This window comes from Vulpes lagopus, chromosome 23 (assembly GCF_018345385.1).
Source record: "Vulpes lagopus strain Blue_001 chromosome 23, ASM1834538v1, whole genome shotgun sequence".
Lineage (NCBI taxonomy): Eukaryota > Metazoa > Chordata > Mammalia > Carnivora > Canidae > Vulpes > Vulpes lagopus.
Genome location: NC_054846.1, coordinates 62,437,259 through 62,457,844, shown reverse-complemented (window position 1 = coordinate 62,457,844; position 20,586 = coordinate 62,437,259). Strand labels below are relative to the sequence as shown.

General features: G+C 56.5%; 1 protein-coding gene across 3 annotated transcripts in view; it reads left to right on the top strand.

Annotated features, from left to right (window-relative positions):
* Positions 1–20,586, top strand: part of HIVEP3 (HIVEP zinc finger 3) — a 457,593-nt gene that overhangs the window by 312,148 nt on the left and 124,859 nt on the right. The window lies entirely within an intron of this gene.

Here is a 20,586-nt window from a genome sequence, read left to right as displayed (position 1 = left end):
CCTCCTAGAAGACAGTCTAGGACAGAGGACCTCTCAGCTGGTCATCAGTTAGGGATTTCATGGGCCCGGGGCCCCACAGAAGCACCCCCACATCCCCACAACTTGCTGGGCCTCTCCGTGAGCCGCGAGTGTCACCACCAGGTGGTGGGACCAGGAGGGCAGCACAGGGCAGGGCCTCCAAATTCTGGGATGATGATGATGGTCACAAGGGGCCTGACTCCAGGCCCTACAGTTCTTCTAAGTTGGCTCTGTCCTCCGCCAGCCTCCTGTGATTCCTGTTTCTGACTTTTTACTGTGTCCTGGGCCCCAGCAAGGGTCCGAGTAGATGCTCCAGGATTCTCAGCGCAGGTATATACAGTCTTGTGGGCAAATGCCCAGCCAACACGGGCCTCTCTCAGCTCCCTGCAGCGTCCAGCTGCAGCCCTGGGTGTGCATGAGCCCTTCCGCGCACCAGGCCCAGGAGAAGCTGCCTTGGCCATCCAGAGTTCCAAAGCTGTTTACAAGACTTCTCCCTCGGGACAGCATGTCCTGACGTCAACGTGGACTCGGTTTGTGCAAGTGTCAGTTCCTAACATATCACAGCCCCAGCTCTAGGATATAAGGACATCTGTGGCTAGGAGGAGCCGGGAAGTGTGTGTAACTCCTCTACCGACTGCCTCGGTAGGTGAGAGAGGGTATGGCATCTGTCTGAGTGTCCTGCCACTCTGGGGACGGTGGGAGGACAGAGGAAGGGGCATGGACTCCAACTATAAGGTTCTTTACCCACGAGCGGGAGTCCCGTGGGGTTAGCATGGCTCTCAAGCTCATCCTGACGTGGCCGGGGCCTCCCAGGCCAGCCTCAAAGTGCGGGTCCCCTCCTGTCCTCCGGGCTTCAGCCTCACCGCTGGGCCTGGGCAATGCTCCATCTTGCTGGATCGCTCCACGTTTCTGTGTCCTTTAATGGGACTACCACTTCCTCTCGTCTCACCCCCTCACCCCCTCCAGCTTCATCCTTCTCACCGGCTCTCCTCAGAGACCCCATTTGATATCACTTCTTCCAAGATGCCTCCTCTGACCTCTTCTAACGCCCTGGGTGTCACATCTGTGACTTGTTCACCCCACCTTACAGCTCTCGGGGTACATGTCTGCACGGCTCCTTGAGCACCGGGACTGGGTCTTGGTGGCATTTGTCTCAGGCTGGGCCCAAGGCTCAGAAGGTGATGGATTCATTTCTGGGGAAAACCCCAGAGTGGGTTACCAAGGTTCAGGGGCAGCAAGAGAACAGAGAGAGGCCTGGGCAAGCTCGGTTGAGTCCCTGGCTCTGCCACTTGTCCCCAGCTGGGTTTCAGTTTTCCCTCTGAACATTGGATTCATTTCTTGGGTCTTTCAGGAGCTGACTTTTTGTGGTGTTTCTGGTTAATCTGCACATAAGGCTGCTTTTGCAGACCTGCCCAGGTCACCAACCACAGGGCTTTCGCTAGGATCTTTCCTTTAATTCACTGGCCTGTTTCATGAGCCCTCCCAGTGTCCGCTCAGGGCCAGCCGAGCTGGGTGCTGGAGGCACAGGGGGCAGTTGGACACAGCCCCTTCCTTGGAGGGGTCCTAGCCCAGTTAAGCAGCCGGATGCATCCCCAGCAGCATGGTAAACACAGAGGGCTCTGGGAGCCTGAAAGAGGCAGCCCTAAGCTAGCTGTGGTGGTGCCCGGAGGGACGTCCTGGTGGGGGCAGCATAATTCACAGTGAGCACAAAGCATGTAAGCCCCTGGACGTGGCCAATGGCGTGAACAGAAGATGTGTCCTCGGCTGCCCCACTGGGCTGAGGTGTGCAAATATGTGTGCCGGGGCGTGTCTGTGTGTGAGAGGCAGAGAGACCAGAGGGGCCGAGAGGTAAAAGGGCCTCGGCCGACATAGCCAGGTCCCCAAGGCCCTTGGGAGAGAGCTCTCCAATTAAAGTCCTGGCTGCTGGGGGCTGGGCTTCCTTGATTATGTAATAGCCAGGAAGTGTCATCTGGGAGAGCCTCAGAGGGAGAACAGATGTGTCTGTGCCGTGCTCCATTCCCAGAGGTGAGCCGGGAGCAGATTTGTAAATGAACCAATTTGCAGACAGAAAGAACATCGGAGCCGGAGCAGCCGGTCCGCATCAGGAGGAGCCGGCACCATGGTCCCCAAGCTGTGGCAGTGGATCCACGTGCAAGGGGACCCAAGGCCTCCTGGCTCCTCCCTCCCTCGGGTCCCACCAGCCAGGACCCCCGTGAGGGAGGTGTCTGGGGCTGGGTGGATTGGGACAGGCCAGCTCCACACGGCGCTGGCGCGGAAGACGTGAGCCGGGCCCACTGTGTCCGTGGAAGATTATAGCACCGGGGGGCCTTGTGTCCTGTGGCCCCTAAACCGACCCCAGAGTCAGCCAGGCAGGGGCCCTGAAGCCATGCTCAGCACTTTTGTGCTGCCGGCTGGGGACACAGCACAGGACATTTTAGTTCAGCTGTGAATTGTCCCTGGGTCCCCAAGAAACAGCCCTGGAAGCCCATTGACAAGACACATGACAGTTCTCAGCTTCCAGGGGATGAGCAGGGCTTCGGAGTGAGTCAGACCTTGAGCCTTGTTTTCCTCATCTGTGAAATGGGGGTAATATTTGCACCACGCCTCGGATTTTATTGTGAAGATTACCTAGACCTGAAACGTGAAGCATTCGTTAAATGCTGGCTAATGGGTAGTTATGATTATTTCCATAAGAGGTGAACTTCCACGAGGAGTTTGTCCTCTGACTTGACACTCCACATGCTGTTTTAAAAGGTTTGGGGCGCCCTGCCCGGGGTAAATAGCCCACATGGGAACAGGGTGGCACGGAGCCATTTCTGGGCAGGAGGCGAGTGGTGGCTGCAACACCAGCAGAGAAGACACCCCTTTGCCCAGGCTGGGACAGAGACGGCCCAGCAGTTAGCTCAAGGAGAAGCAGATGGACTATAGCATTGGGTCTGTATGGGGAGCCAGGCCACGCTGGGCTCTGTGACTGGGCTGGGAACCTGGAAATTGCATGCCTGCGTGTAGCTTAGTGCCACCAGCCCTCCCCACTGTTCTGGCACTTCGAGTGACACCCTGCTGGAGGTGGAGCTTGGCGGGAGGGAATCTGAGTGTATGCAGCCAAGGCCAAAGTGACCCCTTTGTGGAGTGACTCCCTGGGGGTCTCAGCAGCTTGGCCTGAGAGAAGTGGCCCAGCCTCAGGCCTGCCCCCCAGCTGGCCCCCAGAGAAATGGCTAGCGCAGTGTCCTAGCTGTGGCTGTCGGGACCTCTGTGTGTGGCCTGCCTGTGACAGCCAGTGTCTCTTAGATGGGGCGGTGGGGGGTGGGGCTCAGTGGTCCTGGCCCATCTTCCTTCGTGGCATGGTCCAGACATAGTAGCCGTGCATGTGAGGCATAGGGCCCAGCCCGTGCAGAGAGCGGCTGTGAAATCAGGCATGCACCAGACTCTCAGTGAAGTGAGCTGGGCCTGAAGTTCTGATGAGGACAGCAAGACCGGCCTCAGGTCAGACCCCCAGAGAGATGCCCTGACCCCCCTAGGGCACTACAATAACATCATGGTGGGTGAGCCTGGGCAAGCCCAGGGTACCCATACTGCATGTGGTTTATGGTGAGAAGATTGATTCTAGCCCTAGATGGACCTGGGTTTCCCACATCCTCCCAGGCCTGTGCAAGATGAGCTCAGTGATGAGCAGGGCTAAACCCTCAGGTGCTGAGCCCAGAGCGCGGAGCTGAGTGGAGCTGGGGGTAAGGACTGGCTCACCTGGTCTGCCCAACAGCGGTGGAACCACAGCCGCATGTCACTGCCTCTGGGTGGTCAGCTCCCTTCCGTCTTAGGGTGCAGACTGTCCTCCTGGCCCCTTCCCAAATGCGTGCAGCTGATCTCGGGACCACAGCGTGGGGACAAACTGGCTGCTTCCACTACAGGTAGCTCCCAGGTGAAAGAGCCCCTGGGCACTTTCTGTGTTCAGCAGCAGTCATGGTGCTATGGAAGGAGTGTGGGACTTCGGTCCTGACAAATGAGTCCAAATCAGGCTCCGCCTCACCCTGCTCCGTGACCCTGGGCATGGACCTTGGCCTCCAGAAGCTTCTGTTCCCTCATTCCACAAAGTGGGGTGGGGTCCCAGAAGGCCCTCATCATGGTAACTGGTGGGTCCTAACCCACCAGAATGGGATGCATGTCGAGTGAGTGGGGGGGGTGGCTTTGGGGAGGTGAAAAAAATAGAAGAAAACACAATATTCACACCACCGCGAGGTCCCCCTCCATGACAAGGGTCTTTAACATTCCAGGTGCTCAGGCACAATGTGAGGTCCCCTGGCCAGGATCCCTGTGGTCCATCCCTGGCAGGCCGTCTCCTCCCTGGGCCACGGGTCCCATGCTGCAAACACCTGCCCCCATGCCTGGAAACACCACTCCCTCCGGTCCTTTCTCTGTCTTGATTGCCAGACCCTGATCATATGAATCCATCTTTCCCTGGAAATCTGGCCATGGCAGTGGGGAGCAGGGAGCAGGTAAGGCTTTCGGGCGAGCTGGCTTGGAAGCGTGATGCCCCCACCTCTACCTACCTCGTCTTTGAGATTAAGGATGGACTCTTGGCTGGTGGGTTGTCACAATCTGAGCAAGCACAAAGCCTGGCATCCAGAGCCTTGGCAGCCCTCGGAACCTGGCCTCGAAGGGGTGGGGCAGCAGTCACAGTCACCGTAACCAAGAGACATGCTATGCTCAGGCCCCTGGGGCTAGGGTTTCTCTCCAGAGGGTGCTTGGATGGGGTGGAGGGGGGGATGGGTGGGAGACAGTGGTCTGGCTCTGACTGCACAGGGCCTGCTGTGTGTGTGGCTTCAGGGAGAGGTGAGTGGGTGGAAAGGAGCAGGAGCAGGGGGCCACCCTGGGAAGAGGAAATGGACAAGGCCACATCTCTAGGCCCACAGGAATTCCAAGCCCCTGGCCTAGAGCAGCTCAGCTAATTACAGTTTCCCCTAGTTGGTGGGAATGAGGTTCCTAAGAGAGTGCCAGGCTTGGCGGGGACTGGCGAAGGAGGGCAACGTTGAGCTGGGGAGTGAGGGCTCCAGTGGCCAGCTGCCTAATGCATCGTCACCATCAGGCCCCCATGAAGGGCCGCCGGCCCAGCCTCTCCAGAGCAGAGCATCCAGGTCCCAGTGGCCCAGGAGTGCAGCAGACACAGATGCCTGCCAGGAACAGGCTGTGGGGATCGCAGGGAGTAAACAACAGAGGAGAATCGCCTTGCAAACCACACTCAATGGAAATCTCCCCCACAGCCACATCGCAAAATGCAACCAAAATATTTATTCTGAGTAGCAGTTTTCAGAATTGCTCTTTGGAAGGCAACATAGTCTGTCCAACTTCCCAGGCCAGCCAGAGCAGAGGGGCACACCCTGCCCTCACCCTGGCGAAGCCAAGAACCCATTAGATGGGGACTCGGGTCAAGTTCAGCCTTTGGGGAGTCCTGGCCCATCCTTTCAACACAGTCCAGGGGAGAGTAGAAGCATCTTAGGCCCTTCTGGGAACCCTAAACAGGCTCCTCGCTCGGTGACCTGTCACCACTCAGATGGAGCTGCCATCCCTGGGGATGCACCTGACTGCCAACATGTGGGGAAGCGAACCCATGAGCCAGCCTCACGTCACTGCTGACCTGGAACCAATAGCCAATGTCACGTGCCCGGAGGTTCTCACACATTTCTCTCCTTTTGTACCCATGGGCAGCACCCATTCTTAGAAATAAGACCTATGGACTGTCTAGAAAGGACTTCTAGATCTGACAGGCTCAGCAGATGATTATCAAGGCTTTCGTAGCCCAGAACAGCAGTCTAGGCTCTTTTGCTTGGTTCGTGTCATGATTCCTCATGGCAACCTTTGAGATAGACATTGCCAGCCCATTTTATAGAGGATGGTAAGCCCAGAGAAGCTAAGAAAACAGCTCAACATCACACAGCTAGTGTATGGCCGAGCCTGGATTCGAACTCAGGTCATTAACACCCTACCGTAGTGTTCCTTATCTTCCATCACTCCAATGTCTTTCTCTATCATTGGCTACTCTTGTCACGAGGATTAGCAGGACACACTGTGAGGCATGTTTGAGTAAGCAGGGATCCCCATGGATGCTTGTTTTTCTTACTACTCCCTTCCAAGAGATTGTCTATGTAGTACTATGGGATAACTTTGGACCTGGATGGAGTGGACATCAGTCTTTCAAATGCAGGGGCAGAAACTGAATTCTATCTGGTTTGAGAAAAGAGAGGGTGAGGGCGAGGAGGAGTGATAGAGCTTTGTCTTATGGCCTCGTTTTACTGGGATGGATGAGTGGGTGGACTTCAGGCATGGCTAAATCCAGGAAGTGATACAATGTCATCAAGTCATCAGACTCTTACTTTCCGTACGTGTTTTATTTTTACACTTTCTTGTTGACCTTGGTCTCACAAGACTGGGACAGAACAGATACAGGCAAAAGAGCCCCTGGGCTCTTTTGGGCTTTTTCTGCCGTACAACGTGACACAGTAGCTGTAGGGAGTGGAGAAAGGTCATGGGCCCCTGATGGCTCCTGGCCTTCACCGTCCCGGCCAGTAAAGCAACCTTTCCTTTCAGCTGTTAAAGTGAGCAGAAGCCCAGGGAGGTTCTCCGATGAGCCCATCATAGGTCCCATGATGGCTCCTGGCCCAGTGGACTACAGTGTTTGGCCAAACAGGTGGCCACAGGCAGGTTAAAGGGGGTCCTATAATGGAAACCTGTGCCATAATCATGATTGGAGCTGGGGAAGACAGTCCCCAAGGAACTCTTACCAGAAGAAAGGGAAGAGAGGATCCTGGATAGATAGAAAGCAGTTCTGCCCAGACTCTAGGACTAGAAGAAATAGTTTGGTCTATAATAAATCAAAATGTAAGTCATTCTATATTGGCACATCCTTTCAATCTTACAGATTCAGAAACTGAGGCTCAGCAGCATTATGTGACCTTGTCATGCTCTTACAATGAATTCCGGAGACACCTGAGCCTGGAGTCTGAGTCCTGTGTTTTTCCACCTCACCCTGGTGGGGGAGGAGATTGAGATCACAGTGACCCCCCCCCCCAGCCATCTTCTGCCTCACTCCAGGTATCCTGGGGAGTGCGGAGAAAAGCCTGGGGGCCAGCAGCCACTGCGGCAGGATCTGGGGATTCAGTGGTGAGGGAGACATACAGGTCACCCTAATCATGGGGTTTCTATTTCAGTGAGGAAGCTAGTCCTCAGACAAAAACAGCACACAAATGAAAAGAACTTACAAATGTTGATACTTTGGGGGCCCTAAAGATGAAGTATGTGGTATAGAGACAGTGTCCACAGGTATACAGAGAGTGTGCAGAGGGAATGTGCACAGGTAAACAGAGAGTGTGCAGAGGGAGTGTGCACAGGTACAGAGAGTGTGCAGAGTGTGTTCACAGGTATACAGAGAGTGTGCAGAGGGAGTGTGCACAGCACGGAGAGAGTGTCCACAGGTATACAGAGAGTGTGCGGAGGGAATGTGCACAGGTATACAGAGAGTGTGCAGAGAGTGTGTTCACAGGTATAGAGTGTGCAGAGTGTTCACAGGTATACAGAGAGTGTGCAGAGAGAGTGTGCACAGGTATACAGAGAGTGTGCAGAGAGTGTGCACAGCATGGAGAGAGTATACACAGGTTTACAGAGAGTGTGCGGAGGGAATGTGCACAGGTATACAGAGTGTGCAGAGAGTGTGTTCACAGGTATAGAGTGTGCAGAGTGTTCACAGGTATACAGAGAGTGTGCAGAGAGAGTGTGCACAGGTATACAGAGAGTGTGCAGAGAGTGTGCACAGCATGGAGAGAGTGTCCACAGGTATACAGAGAGTGTGCAGAGGGAGTGTGCACAGCATGCAGAGAGTGTACACAGGTATGCAGAGACTGTATGCACAGGTATACAGAAAGTATGCAGAGTACGTACATATATATGCAAAGAGAGTATATGCACATGTATACGGAGTGCACCGGCATACAGAGAGTGTGCAGAGGGAGTGTACAGGTATTTGGAGAGTGTACAGGGAGAGTGTGTACAGGTAGGTATACAGAGCGTATACAGAGAGTGTATACAGGTATAAGAGGATATACAGAGTGTGTACAGAGAATGTGCAGTGAGTGTACAGTGTGCAGAGACAATGTATACAGGTGTACAGAGAGTATGCAGTGTGTTCAGGTTTAACCAAGGGCCAGGGAGAGCTACCTTGAGGAGGCGACATGCAAAATGAAATGAAAGTTTGGAGAGGAGTTAACTAGGAAAGGAGGAGTTGTCCAGAAAAAGAATTCCCAGCAAAGGACATGGCGTGTGCAAAGGCCCTGGGGCAAAGAAGTCTGAAAGTATACCCTTGTGCCCCAGGTGGAGCGGTGCGGACATGAGACAGGGCGCGGGGGGGGGGGGCACTGTGGCCATGGGGACCACTCGAGGTCTCTGTCTCAAGAGCAGAAGGAAGTCATTGAGAAGACTTAAGTGGGACAGCCTGAGGCTCGTGGGCACGCGGATGAAAGCCGAGACTAGGGATCACTTGGGGTGCTCATGAGGGAGCAGGGGTGCCAGGGGGCAGTGGGTTCTGTACATGAGAAGTCTCACAGGGGGTCCGAAGCTACTCACCCCCCAAACTGCAAGAAGCCGGTGTGCTAGAGGAGGGGGCACCAGGGGCGGGGGGCCTCTGCACTGCCGGGCCTGGGGTTAGGGACGAGCCCCTCGGGGCTTGCACTGTGGGCCCCACGCCAAGCTCCAGGCGGTCCGACCCTGAGGGAGGCCGCGGGCGAGGGCACTGCTCGGCGGGGCTGGGGCTGGGCCCAGGGGCAGGTCTCTACCCCGGGCCCGGCCCTGACTGCAGGACGTCAAGAGGCTGTCTCGAGAAGCCCATCAGCATCGGATCTGCTGCCACCTTTTGGAGGGGTCGTGGGTCCAGCTCAGGGAGGAGGCTCCCCCCCCTCTGCACCCCCCTCCCCCCTCACCTGATACCAGATTTCCTTTCCTGCCCTGGGAGTTCCGTGTCCTTGGGATACCCCAGCCTCAAACTCAGCCTCCCCGGAGTCCGCACGGGCTGTGAGCATGTGTCCCCTCGGACGCGTCAGCCTCAAGGCCTCCCCTTGTGTCCTGCATCCTTGTGTCCTGTGTGAGGAATGGAGCACGGGGAGGGGGTGCCCCCTTCCTCTGCCCGCCCATCTGTTTACCGATCGTTGAACCCACGTCTGGCCCTGCACTGGCCACAGGGGACAGACACGGTGGCCGTCCCCCTGATGCCGAGCTGGGCCTATACCTGGGGGGCCTTCAGTGCTCCTGGAGGGCCTGCTTCAGCTTAAGCTGGGGCCAACTTTGGGGAACGCCTGGGGGGTCCCGGTGTCGGAGGGGCCTGGATCGTGATGCAGCCGTGTGCCCGTGGGGATGTTGCATCTGCTGCCCACCCCTGGGTGTCCTTCTCTGCAGAGGAGAAACAAAGCCACCTTCTGCAGGGGCCAGGTGAGGGTCGGGGAGGTGCCATGCCCCTGCCCCTCCCCCCATGTTCCTGTCTCCTCTCCTCCGCTCCAGGATTTGACCAGGCAGCTTCTGATAGTTTACCTTTTCCAGAACCAACCACTATATACCCTCCCCTCCGACCCAGCGCCACATGCAATTTGCAGCCACAACCAAACCCGATTTACTGGGATGTAGGGAGTCCTCAAAAACACTGTGCCAGATACACCAGCTTTGAGGAGCTAACCCAGCCTTTTATTTTTTATTATTTTTTATATTTTTTTAATGCTCAGTTAAACTGGATGTGGGCTCACGGTTTTGGTTTGCTTCAAAGCACGGAGGTACAGTGTGAGCAGCCCCGGGTGAGTGAGTGACAGGGAGCCCAGGCTGTGGTCTGGTGCCTTGTCTGCTAGCCATCCAGGGCTCCCAGGCCTCCCCGCCCCGAGTCTCCGTTTCCCCTCCTGTGAAGTGGGGGTGATGACTCTTTCCCACCACAGTTGCCAGAAGAATTGAGCGAGGTACAGAAGCAATTAGGAACCGAAAGCACTACACGTGGAACGCCTGCCTCCCCACAGTGTCTCAGCGTCTCCTCTTAGAGCCCTTCCAGGCCTCTGGGACATTCCCAGTGGCTCCCTCCACCTGCGACCACCACCCCGTCTGGCCTCCGGGGGAACCCCAGCCATTCCCGACCCAGCTGTTTGGCTCCAGTGGTCCTGTGGTTAGAGCATCAGGCCTGCTGTTCTGGGAAGTCTCTTTCTCAGGCTGGGTCCCTGGGGAGGGAGCTGAGCCCTGTTTGGTGTGGGGAGAAGACAGGGCCTGGGGAGGGGAGGGGAGGGGAGAGGAAGGCCAGCCTGGGAGAAGCTGGGTGAGTGCTGTGTCGTGTTTTTCAAATAACTCCATGTCCACAAAGCTAGAAATGCGGTCTGGCCTTACATATTTTATACGTGTATGTGTTCCCAGTACATTTCCTTCTAATTTTTAAAACCATACGTAACGTCAGGGACATTTAATCCATATGGTTCTGATTCCTTAACACTTAAATCATCCAAATGTTGTTTTGTAGGATCTATTTGCAAATCTCTTTACATAAGCTTTTAACTCCTTCTTTCTCGAGGGCGTCAAGGTAGGGATCCCGGGTGAGGGCTCTCTCGCCCTCCAGGTCTCCCTGACCCACCAAAATTGGCCAGAGGGCTTGACCTGCCTCTGCTCTGGACCAGCTGTTCAGGCCCCGCCCTCAGGGGTGGGGGGAGAGGGAGAAAGACAGACAGATGGGGGTCCATCCCCCAGCTCCATCACTTCCTGGCTGGGTGACCAGCCTCCAGTTAACCTCAGCAAACTCCTGATCCGTCACCTGTAGAAAGGGATAAATGATAAACATCGCAAAGGGGCGCTGGAGGACCCAAGCAAGGGAATGTAGAAAGCCCATAACCCCGAGAGCTCGCCTTCCACAAGCCAGAACCTTCCTGGTCACCACAGGGTGGTGCCGAGGGAGGAGGAGGAGGCCAAGGTGGACCGTGGGGTCATTCTCAAGGGCTTTTGAGATGGCGGCACCAGCTGGAAAGGTTGAGTCCAGAGTAGTGAAGGATCCTGCCCGTGGGACTGGGAACTGAGGCAAGGATGGAGCAGTGACCCCAGTGGCCAGGAGGGTGGGTGTGACGTCAGGAGACGCGTGGTCCGGTGCTCAGGTGGGGGTCTGGGAGGGGGCCCTGTGGTTGGTACTGCCCTGCGTGTGCCAGGGAAGTGGAGGCGGGCCCCATGGGGCCAGATGGGACACGGACGGAGGGGACAAGGAAGATGGTTCCCCCGGATTTGAGGGGCCTGGATTTTGTACCTGGGAGCCCCCATACTTACCCATAGGGGGAGTGCACTCCAAAGCCCCTCACAGGCTCTCCCACTGGGGGCATAAGCCCAAGTCTGGCTCGCCAGAGACACAGACAGAGACACAGGTGGCTCGCCCCCTTGCACCTCCCTCCCCCGCTTGCCTTCAGGCATTCCCAAACATCCAGAGATCTTGCTTTTGTTCTTTCAGGTTTCCTCCACCCCAGTGGTCCTTTCCACTAATAAACACCTACCCAGCCTTCAAAGTCCAACTCAAAAGTCACTTGCACTGGGGAGACTTGGGGACAGCAGACCCTTCGTGGGTGCCTTCCTACGCCTGGTCCTCCTGGGCTCTACTCCTCTGGGGTGATCTTCAGGACCGTGCTGAGAGCTGGGCGTGCGGGGATGGCCAAGAGCCATTCCCATCCAATGGGCCCTCCCATGCTGGTGGAGGCAGACCCACATTTGCTCCCCCAGCTTTGGGGGAAGCAGAATGGAAACCAAAGCTGGCACCCCCAGGAACCCACAGCCATTGGATGTGAGACAAGAGCCCCATGAGGAGGAGGCAGATGTCCTGCTGTAGCACAGCTCCTAGGGGCCTCCCCGTGGCGGGGGCCCCGGGGTCAGCTCTGTTGTGGGTACCGCCAGGGCCTGCACCCGTGGAACAGGATTGGTTTCTCTGGCAGTTGCAGACGGAGTGAATCCCAGACAGAGCCGAGTCTCTGGGACGGAAGAGCAGATGCCCAGTCTAAAATTAGGCTGCTGACTGCAACTTCATCTAGGCTGCAGAACGGATCTGCTTCTTACACCTGCCATTGTGTGGCAGAGGCAGAGGGGGCCCTTGCCTCCCCGCAGAGGCCCAGCGGAGGTGCCCGCGCTCCTCCACGGTCTACCTGTAGCGCTTTCCAGCTCCTTCTCTGATTCATTCCTGCAAATCCCCCCCGAGAGCCCCCACCCCACCCAACTCCCGCCTCCACCCAGCCCTCAAGAGCTGGGTCTGTCGGCATTGAAGGCTTCCGTGGAAGGTTAAACAACCCGTCTGGCATCATCCCCAGCAGTGAGCATCCCAGCAGGTGTGCAGCCCACCTCCGAAGTCAGGCAGCAAGGAGGCTGGTCCCCGGGAATGATACAGGTGGGAGTTTCGGGGTGTCCAGCAGAAGCTGAGGAGGGTGGTAATCAAGGAAAATCTCTCGCTGCCTCTTCTCTGTCTGCTGCCTTCTCCTGCGCCGGGGATCCTCTGCCCCTCTCGTCTTGCCCAAGCTGGGGCCTGCTCTCCCAGAAGAGGGAGGGTATGCCTCAGAGGCCTGCTGCGGGGGGCCAGGCCCACGGCCCTCACCTTCATTTAGATCTCCTGGGCTGCACTGCTCACAATGGCCTGTGAGGCCCCAAGTAATTAAAATGCCCGATGCAGTCTCGCCCCAGGGCCTTTGCTCTGACTGTTCCTTTTGCCCACAAAGGTCCCCCCACCACAATAGCTGCATGACTCAGTACTTCACCTGCTCCAAGCCATCGCTCAAGTGCCACCTTCTCCACACAGCTTCCTCTAACTCCCCTGTTTAAATTTGTGACCCGCCTCACACCCCTGGTTCCTGATCTCCCTCCTCTGTTCTTTCTGTGCTTTCTGCAAGCATATACTTCCGGCTGACATGTTATATAACTCACTTATTTATTCCATGTCTGGTTTATTGTGTGTCTTTTCCCTCTAGAGTGTAAGGTCCAGGGGAGCAGGCATTCTTGTCCATTTTGTTCACTAATGTACTTACTCCGAGTCCCCAGAACAGGACCTGGCCTGTAGTAGGTGCTCACTGAACGTTCATGTGAGAATGTATGGATTTGGGCAAGGCAGAGGCCCCTGAACCCAGGGCGGCATCCTTCCTCAGCCCTTCCAGAGGAGGGTCTCTGCTGTCAGGACTGGCTCTAGATCCTCTTTGGACCACCTGCTCATGTGGCACCAGGGCTGCTGGCCCTGTCCTGCCTATCTCAGAGCCTTGGAAATGAGGCTGAGATTGTGCCCCATACTGTAAGGGGCTACCCAGATAAGTATGCGGTATTTATTTGTTCAGTCAGCATTACTGAGCACCTGTTGGGTGCTGGGGGCCCATGGAGGGGTGACAGGTAGCGACTATCTGCAGTGAGCTTCTCCAGGTGAGTGCGGCCAACTCCAGATGCCAGGAGATGGGGAATGCCTACCCATTCTGGAGAGCCGCTGCACCAGTAGGCCTCTGAATAAGGACTGTGGGCCCCTCCTGAGGTCCATGGAATTTGTACGCCAGTTGTCTGTAACGAGGCAGGGTTCTCTAGAGGAACAGAACCAGCGGGAAAAAGGGCTGAGAACCAGTGGAGCCAATGGTACAAGTTCCAGGCTGGAAGCCAGCAGCCTTGCAACTCAAAGACAGTTGGTGTTTCAGTCTGAGACCAAAGGCTGGAAGAAAACCAGTGTCTCAGCATTGTCAGGCTAAGGAGTTACCTCTTACTTTGCCTTTTTGCTCTATTCAGGTCTTCTATGGATTGGGTGAGGCCCATCACTGCTTGACTCAGTCTACAGATTTGAATGCTAATCTCATCCAGAAATACCCTCAGAGACACACCCAGAAAAATGTGTGGCCAAATATCTGAGCCTCCTGTGCCCCAGCCAATCTGACACATAAAATTAACCATCACACCTTCCTCCCCACCCCCAGACTGCTGTTGATCCTTCACCTCCAAGCTCAGAGCCAGCTACTGAATCCATGTGCCCGCCTTTCCCTCCCCAGGTCCCTGGGGCTCTTTCAGCCCACCACCCTTGAGGACACAGCCACTTAGCTCCTCTGACCCAGCCCTCTCTAAGTGGTGCCCACCAGGTGCCCCAGGACATAGCCGGGATTCTCGTCTCATCAGATTCAGGGCAGGGTTGAGGGGCAGGTTGGAAATCAGCAGGAAGGCTTGGGGGCAGGTTTCCAGGATGGAGGGAGCACGACAATGTTAAGGTGCCTGGAGCTCTGAAGGGATCACTGGGGACTTTATCTGCAATTCTGGGCAGAGTGACAAAGGCTGCTATACTCCTCAGCTGTGGGAAATACGGGAGAAGGCATTCCAGGTGCCCTGGATGTGGAGCAACTACTAGGTGCCAGGCACAGAGCCTCAGTGCTCTCCCAACCTAGTGGGGGCATCAGACACGGATACCCTACTATACCATGCTAAGGGCTCTGGTGACGTATGCAAAGCAAGGAACATTGGAAAGGGAGCTTTTAATTCTACTGAGAGGGTGGGTTGGTTGGGAAAAAGTAAGAAAAACAAGGCATTTGAAGGAGAGCTTGCAGGGTGAGTTCACGACATAGTCAAGGAGAGTTAATAGGGGAGCTGAAGGGAAGGGTGGGTGCAGGAAGGAAGAAGAGACGCGAGAGCACAGAAGGTAGAGGGTGAAGCATGAGCAAAGGCGTGGAACGTGAAAATTCATACTGTGTGTAGGGAACTTGGTGGCCGTCACTCAGGCCGGGCCCACCGTGCAGGAGGACGTCAAGGCTGAAGGATGGAGGTTGGAGGCCTCACCTAGGGCCCTGGGAGGTCAGAAAGGCTGCGGGGGAGGGGAGCGGGGGGCGGGGGGGTAGTGAACCTAAAGTAGTGAGCCTTGCTTCCGAGGGCTGAAGCAAGACCATTTCCAGATTTCTTTGTTGGTGTTGGATGATGGAGGCTTTAAAAGGCCTTCCACCCCGTCCCACATTCATGTCCCCTTCTGGTATGTTCTGTGCTGTGTGTTATTGCAGTTATCTCCCAAGGGTTCGGATCCTCTCTGGAACCAGACTGTGAGGGGCACAGGCTCCATCGTGCCTCACCGGTCCGGCTTTGGGATCTCTTCCCGACTGCCCACTGCCCGCCCCGCCACCCCTTGCGCCAGGCTGGCCTCAGGGGCGGCCGCAGTCACTGTTGGATAAAAGTTACACAAGGGGAGAGGGCTTTCAGGCTGTCCCAGAATTCCCCTCTCCCCCTCGCTGCTCCCAAAACTCTCTCTTGTCTTACCGGTTACTGTTTACCTTGTCTTTGTGTTTATGGGGCTATGATGAAATTCTCTCCCCCAACTTTATGAGCTACTGCCAAAGACTAAGTTTTATGCATCAAAGTATCCCCCAAAGAGCCTGAGTGGAAGGGGGGCTTCCTTTACTGAGCGTCTACTGCCAGCTTCTGCTCTTGATACTTAAAATGTATTTTCTCCTGTAATTTCATCAGCTCCCATTTCATCTTTGCAATCCTTCCCTGAGAGCTGTTCTCCTCCCATTTTATAGCTGTGAAAACTGAGGCTAAGCGGGGTTCAGTGGCTAGTCAGCATCAGAGTCAGGACCTGCACCCAGACTGTCTCTATCCAGGCCTTAGAAGTTGATGCACTACTGCGGCACCTCCTGTTGGCAAGTGCAAAGCCATGTGCAGAGTAAATATTTATTGTTATTGATGATCTTGCAAATCAGTCCCTTGGCTTGGGGAAAACCTGTTCTCATAGCTGCCAGGAGAGTGTGTGACTTGACTAATCTTCTGATTTCCTGGAACCAAAGGCCCCGCCCTCCCCACCTGGGCCCCACGGAGCCCCCCGAAATGCTGGTGAAAAGCCAGAATGAGGCAGACGCAGGGCTCAGGCTGGGCCAAAGAGTCAGTCTGAAGTGTAGGAAAAGAGGATGCTTTTGTCATTTGGGGAAAACGAAGTCAGTGGGCTTGAAGGTGGCTGCCCTCTATAGTCATTTACTGGATAGGATGGCCAGAGGGGTCCTTGGCCTGCCCTGAATACCCGTGACATTCCTGGCCCTGAGTAAAATGTGGTTGGGGAAAGAGCTGCAGAACATAAAAGGGGTGACAGAGAGAGCAACAAGATTACTACATGTCATGGGGCATGTGCCAGACAGTGTGTACCAAGTGCTGGAGGTTCACTGAGAGGGAAGTAGCCACTGCCACCTGGAGAACAGAGAGGCCTCTGTAAGGGAAGTGGCCTCTGAGCTGATCTGGAAGGCTGAATGGGAGCCAGCCAAGCAGCTAGGAGTGACGGGAATAGCACAGGGAACTGTATGTGCAAAATGCACTTGGCAGGTTCAGAAGCAATGAGCAATTCTGTATGGTGGGAGCAGAGGGCAGACCGGGATGGTACAGAGGGCGGGAGGCCGGGACAGGTAAACTGAGGTGCGGTTATAAAAGGCATTAATACACAGGGTAGTTTGGCTGGGCAGGGACCCACTTGCCTTTGTCCTAGGGAGTTCCACCTGTGTGGAGAGTGGAGTGGTGGGAGGGGTGGGCAGGGCACCAGGGAGAAGGCTGCCGTAACCGGGAGATGGTGGTGACCTGGTGTGGACAGTAGGCATGGGGAAGGGATTCTGGCTTCAATCTTGGGGTGCTGGGTGCCCCTGTTGGTGAAGGCAAACAGTATGGGAGGAGCAGGATTCTAGGTCACAGTGTACGAACAGAATAACTATTACTGTTGTTTATTGAGCACCTACTGGGTGCTGGATACTCCATCAAGGGCTCTACTGCAGTCGCTTTTCAAAGCTTTACTGCAGCCCTTTGAGATGAAGAAGTCAAGGTCAGTGACATACGTACTATGCCCAAGGTCACAGAGGAAGCATAGGGCCGGGATCTGAACCCAGGTCCGCGTAGCTCTGCGGGCCCCTCTGTTACCCACAGCATCAGGTCAGGGATGACGTGAGTGCCCCCACTGAGGCAGGAAGCTGGAAACACAGCCCCCAGGCTGGGGAGAGAGGTGGAGGCTGGGACCTCAGCCTGGGACACCAGGGGGTGATCTTTGTAAACTGTAAGAGTCCGTAGGTCTCTTTACTAGGAGAGAGGTGGCTGCCTCCGTGAGAAGTGAGGACTGATGTTTCGTGTGTACAACTGATCTATGGAGAGAGCACCTGCCGCCTATGCACACTGTGCACACACAAAACAGTAGAATGACTCAAAGCATCCAAGTCCAGAAGGGTGTAGCCATAGGGGACAGGGTGTCGGAGAGGGGATGGCTGGTAAGTAGGTATAAGACTTAAGCATCAGTCACCTGGAGGGCCCACAGGGCGGACTGCTCAACCCCACTTGGAAAGCTTTCCCAAGAACACCATGGCAGTCCCCGGCTCCTTAGCAATGACAGGTGCTCTCAAACCGGGTCTGTAATTTGGTTGTTAGGAGCTGGAAACGACCTTTCGCAGAGAGACAGCCTCCTAGATGACAGATCAGATGCCAAGCCTGCCCTCTGCTATAATCTCTTCTAGCTTGTGAAGTCTCTACAGAGTGATATTGACTTTACAGCAGAACCAAGCCCAGGGTGTGTGTGTGTGTGTGTGTGTGTGTGTGTGTGTGTGTGTGTGTGTGTGTGTAGCACTTCCATGGAAACAAGCAGTCAGGGATACCTGGGCCACAGCCTCCCTGAATTATAGCCCCAGACGTGGAATGAATCTTATCTCCCACCTTGTGTGCCCCCCACCTCGGCCCTGGCTTGGCAAATAGCAATGTAGCATTTAGCAAGTTCTTATGGGGACGATCCATCTACCCGCCAGTCTCCATCCTTGGATGGAGCTCCTACAACACAGGTTTGTGAGTCGTATGTTCCCGTAACAGGGAAGGGGCCTGATTCATGTGTGAGGAATGAAGGAATGTGAGAAGGCCCCCAGGGCCAAGCTCTGGAAATTTCTCAAGACCTGGCCCAGTTAGATGCTGGGGATAGGCTGATAGGAAGAAACTGGCACCTGGTACCACCTGCCTTCTAACCTGGGATCCATCCAGCTACAGGATGGGAAAGGTGCCCCAGGCCCCAGGGGAGGTGTGGTGGCTCCTCAGAGAGGAGTTGGGCTCAGTTGCTAGCTTTGAAGCAGGGCTGTGTGCCCCCATCCTGCATCCTGAGCCCTGTGGCTAGAGGCCTGAACACCTTCTGGTCTCTGGTGAGAATTTACCAGAACTGGGGTGGGAGCTGAGTCTCCAGGTGGGGGTAGGTGGCTTTAGTTGTGGGAGAAGCTGGATGAGGATTTCCAGGCTGGAGAATGGCCACAGGTGGATGGAGCCAGTGTGACTATGTCTGGCACCGTGAAAGTGCTCCTTACATGACACCTTCCTGCCTCCCTTCTCCACCTTGCTAAGGCCAGCTCAGGATGGCATGTTGGGGGACTGGGGTAGAGACATCCCAGGCTGCCTGGATGGGGCTGCACAGGAATGAGTCTGGAGGGGGAAGACAAATCCCAAGCCACAGAAAGTTGGAACAAAGGAGCAATCCAAGGAAAGAGCTCCAGCAGGGCAGCCACTCTATTGATGGCACCCTGGCTCAGCCTCCAGAGCAGCCGGTCCAGTCTGGCTGCGAAGCCCAGCCCCTAGCCTGCACCCCTGCACCTCAGCCACAATTCTTTGTTGGATCATCCTGCCCCTCCTCATATTTTTGTCTTTCAATCTGCCCCCGAAGACCTTTCATTCACTTAACAAACATTTGTAAACTTGTCAGTCTTGGCAGGAGAGAAGAACCAAGATGGAAGTTCTTTGTTGTTCCCAAGCTGGAGAGAGGAGACAGCGCTCCCAGCGGACTGCTGTTTGGGGAGATGGGTGCATCTCTTGAGGCAGGAAGCATTGAGCTGCCTGTGGCCGCACAGGAAGGTGACTGAATCCACTGGGAGGTTCCAGTGGGGCAGGGCCACTCCTCAGAGCCGGGGGAGGGCGCTCATCACGGTGCAGGAGCAAGGCTGTCATCTGAGCCTTTGCACAAGTGACAAAAAGTCACCCCTCGGGGCATATGAATCATGACAGGACATCCACTTTCTCCCACCTGGAGTTGTTCCCACCAGAAATGCAGGAGTGAAAAGCAGGACAGTGGAGACTGGGGGGAGTGGAGTGATGGACAGGGACCTGACTCAGGGGGCACCGTGTCCCTGTTGCCCTAATCAAGGGAGGAATGAGGGACCTGTATGGAGGGCAGACTCGATTCAGGGTGTGAAGGGCAGCAGGAGGAGGGGAGACCGCAGCTCGGGCAGAAGGAAAGTCTGTGCAGACCCCAAGGACTGAAAACTGGTGCAAGGTTGGAGAGCGGGGGGCACTGGGCAAGTCAGGGCGCGCTGAGCTGCCGGGTCTTACATTCCAGGTTGGGGAGTGCGGTCCTTCCCTGTGGGAAGAGGGGAGAACCCAATTACAGCTGAGATCAGGCTCTGGGAGCTGATGGAAGATGGGGAACACTGGGGTGGTGGCGCACACCAGAACAGCTGGGAGGCTTGGCGACTGGCCGGCAGGTGTGCAGTTGTGCATGTGACTGTGTCCAGCTGCCATCCCCCCTCCCTTCTCGCCCTACGAGCCGTGGAGCTATGGCTTCCCCACTTCCCCCCAGCTCCCCCACCCCTGCCAGAACCTAGGAGTGTGGTGCCCCTTTGGGAATTGGGGCTCCCTCCACTGAAGCTCGTGGTCTGGAAGGGGTTTGCCTGCTCAAGCTGCCTTTGGAAGGAGGGTGGAACCTCTGCTGGGTGCTGTTGTATGGAGAAGGCACAGAAATCCCCCGAGGTCACTATGTCCCCTGGACCCAGGTGGCCTCTGGGCAGGGGGAACCCACTCCCTTTGATGGGCAGGGCCTCCTGGGGGCCTTCTTGCAGGCCTCCCTGGTCAGAGTAATGGCCCCTCACCTTGTGGGTCCTTGAGCTGTCAGGACCTGAGGATGCCTCCCTCAGGTGGCACCCTGGGCACTGAGGTCACCCTGCTGTAGTCTTGGCTTTGGCCCCAGTCCCCGGGCCCTCCTGAGGCTGTTCCTGGCTGGCAGCAGCTTGGCTAGAGGCAGCCAGACCGGGGTCGGCGCGCAGGCAGATCACCTGACTCGGCTGAGCCTCAGGGGGCACATGGGGCAAACTCGGCTCCCGAGGGGTGTCCAGGCGCCACCCCTGGTCCAGCCAGTGTGCAAACGCAGATCCCAAGGGGTGTCCAGGCGCCCCCCCCCCTCGTCCAGCCAGTGTGCAAACGCGGCTCCCGAGGGGTGTCCAGGCGCCCCCTTCCTCCAGCCACTGTGCTCCCTGGGGGGTGGGGGCGCCGAGTGGGGCTGGCCAGAGCCTGGATCCTAGTGATTGAGGGCAAAGTCAGGGTCGGGAAGCCCGGGGTGCCCCGCACCCGCTCCCCAGGGCTGGAGCCCCGCGCGCCCCGCCCCGCCCCGCCCCGCCCCGCGCCCCGCGCGCGTGTTCCCGCCTCGGGAGGGCAGCGGGCGGCCCCGGGGCGCCGGCCGGGCGGGTGCGGCCGAGGGTCCGCGGGGCGGGGGCGGCGGCGGCCGGGGCTTCCCTGGCCGCCCTCCCCGGAGGGCCCGGGAGGAAATGACAGCGCGGGCGGGGGCGGGCGCGG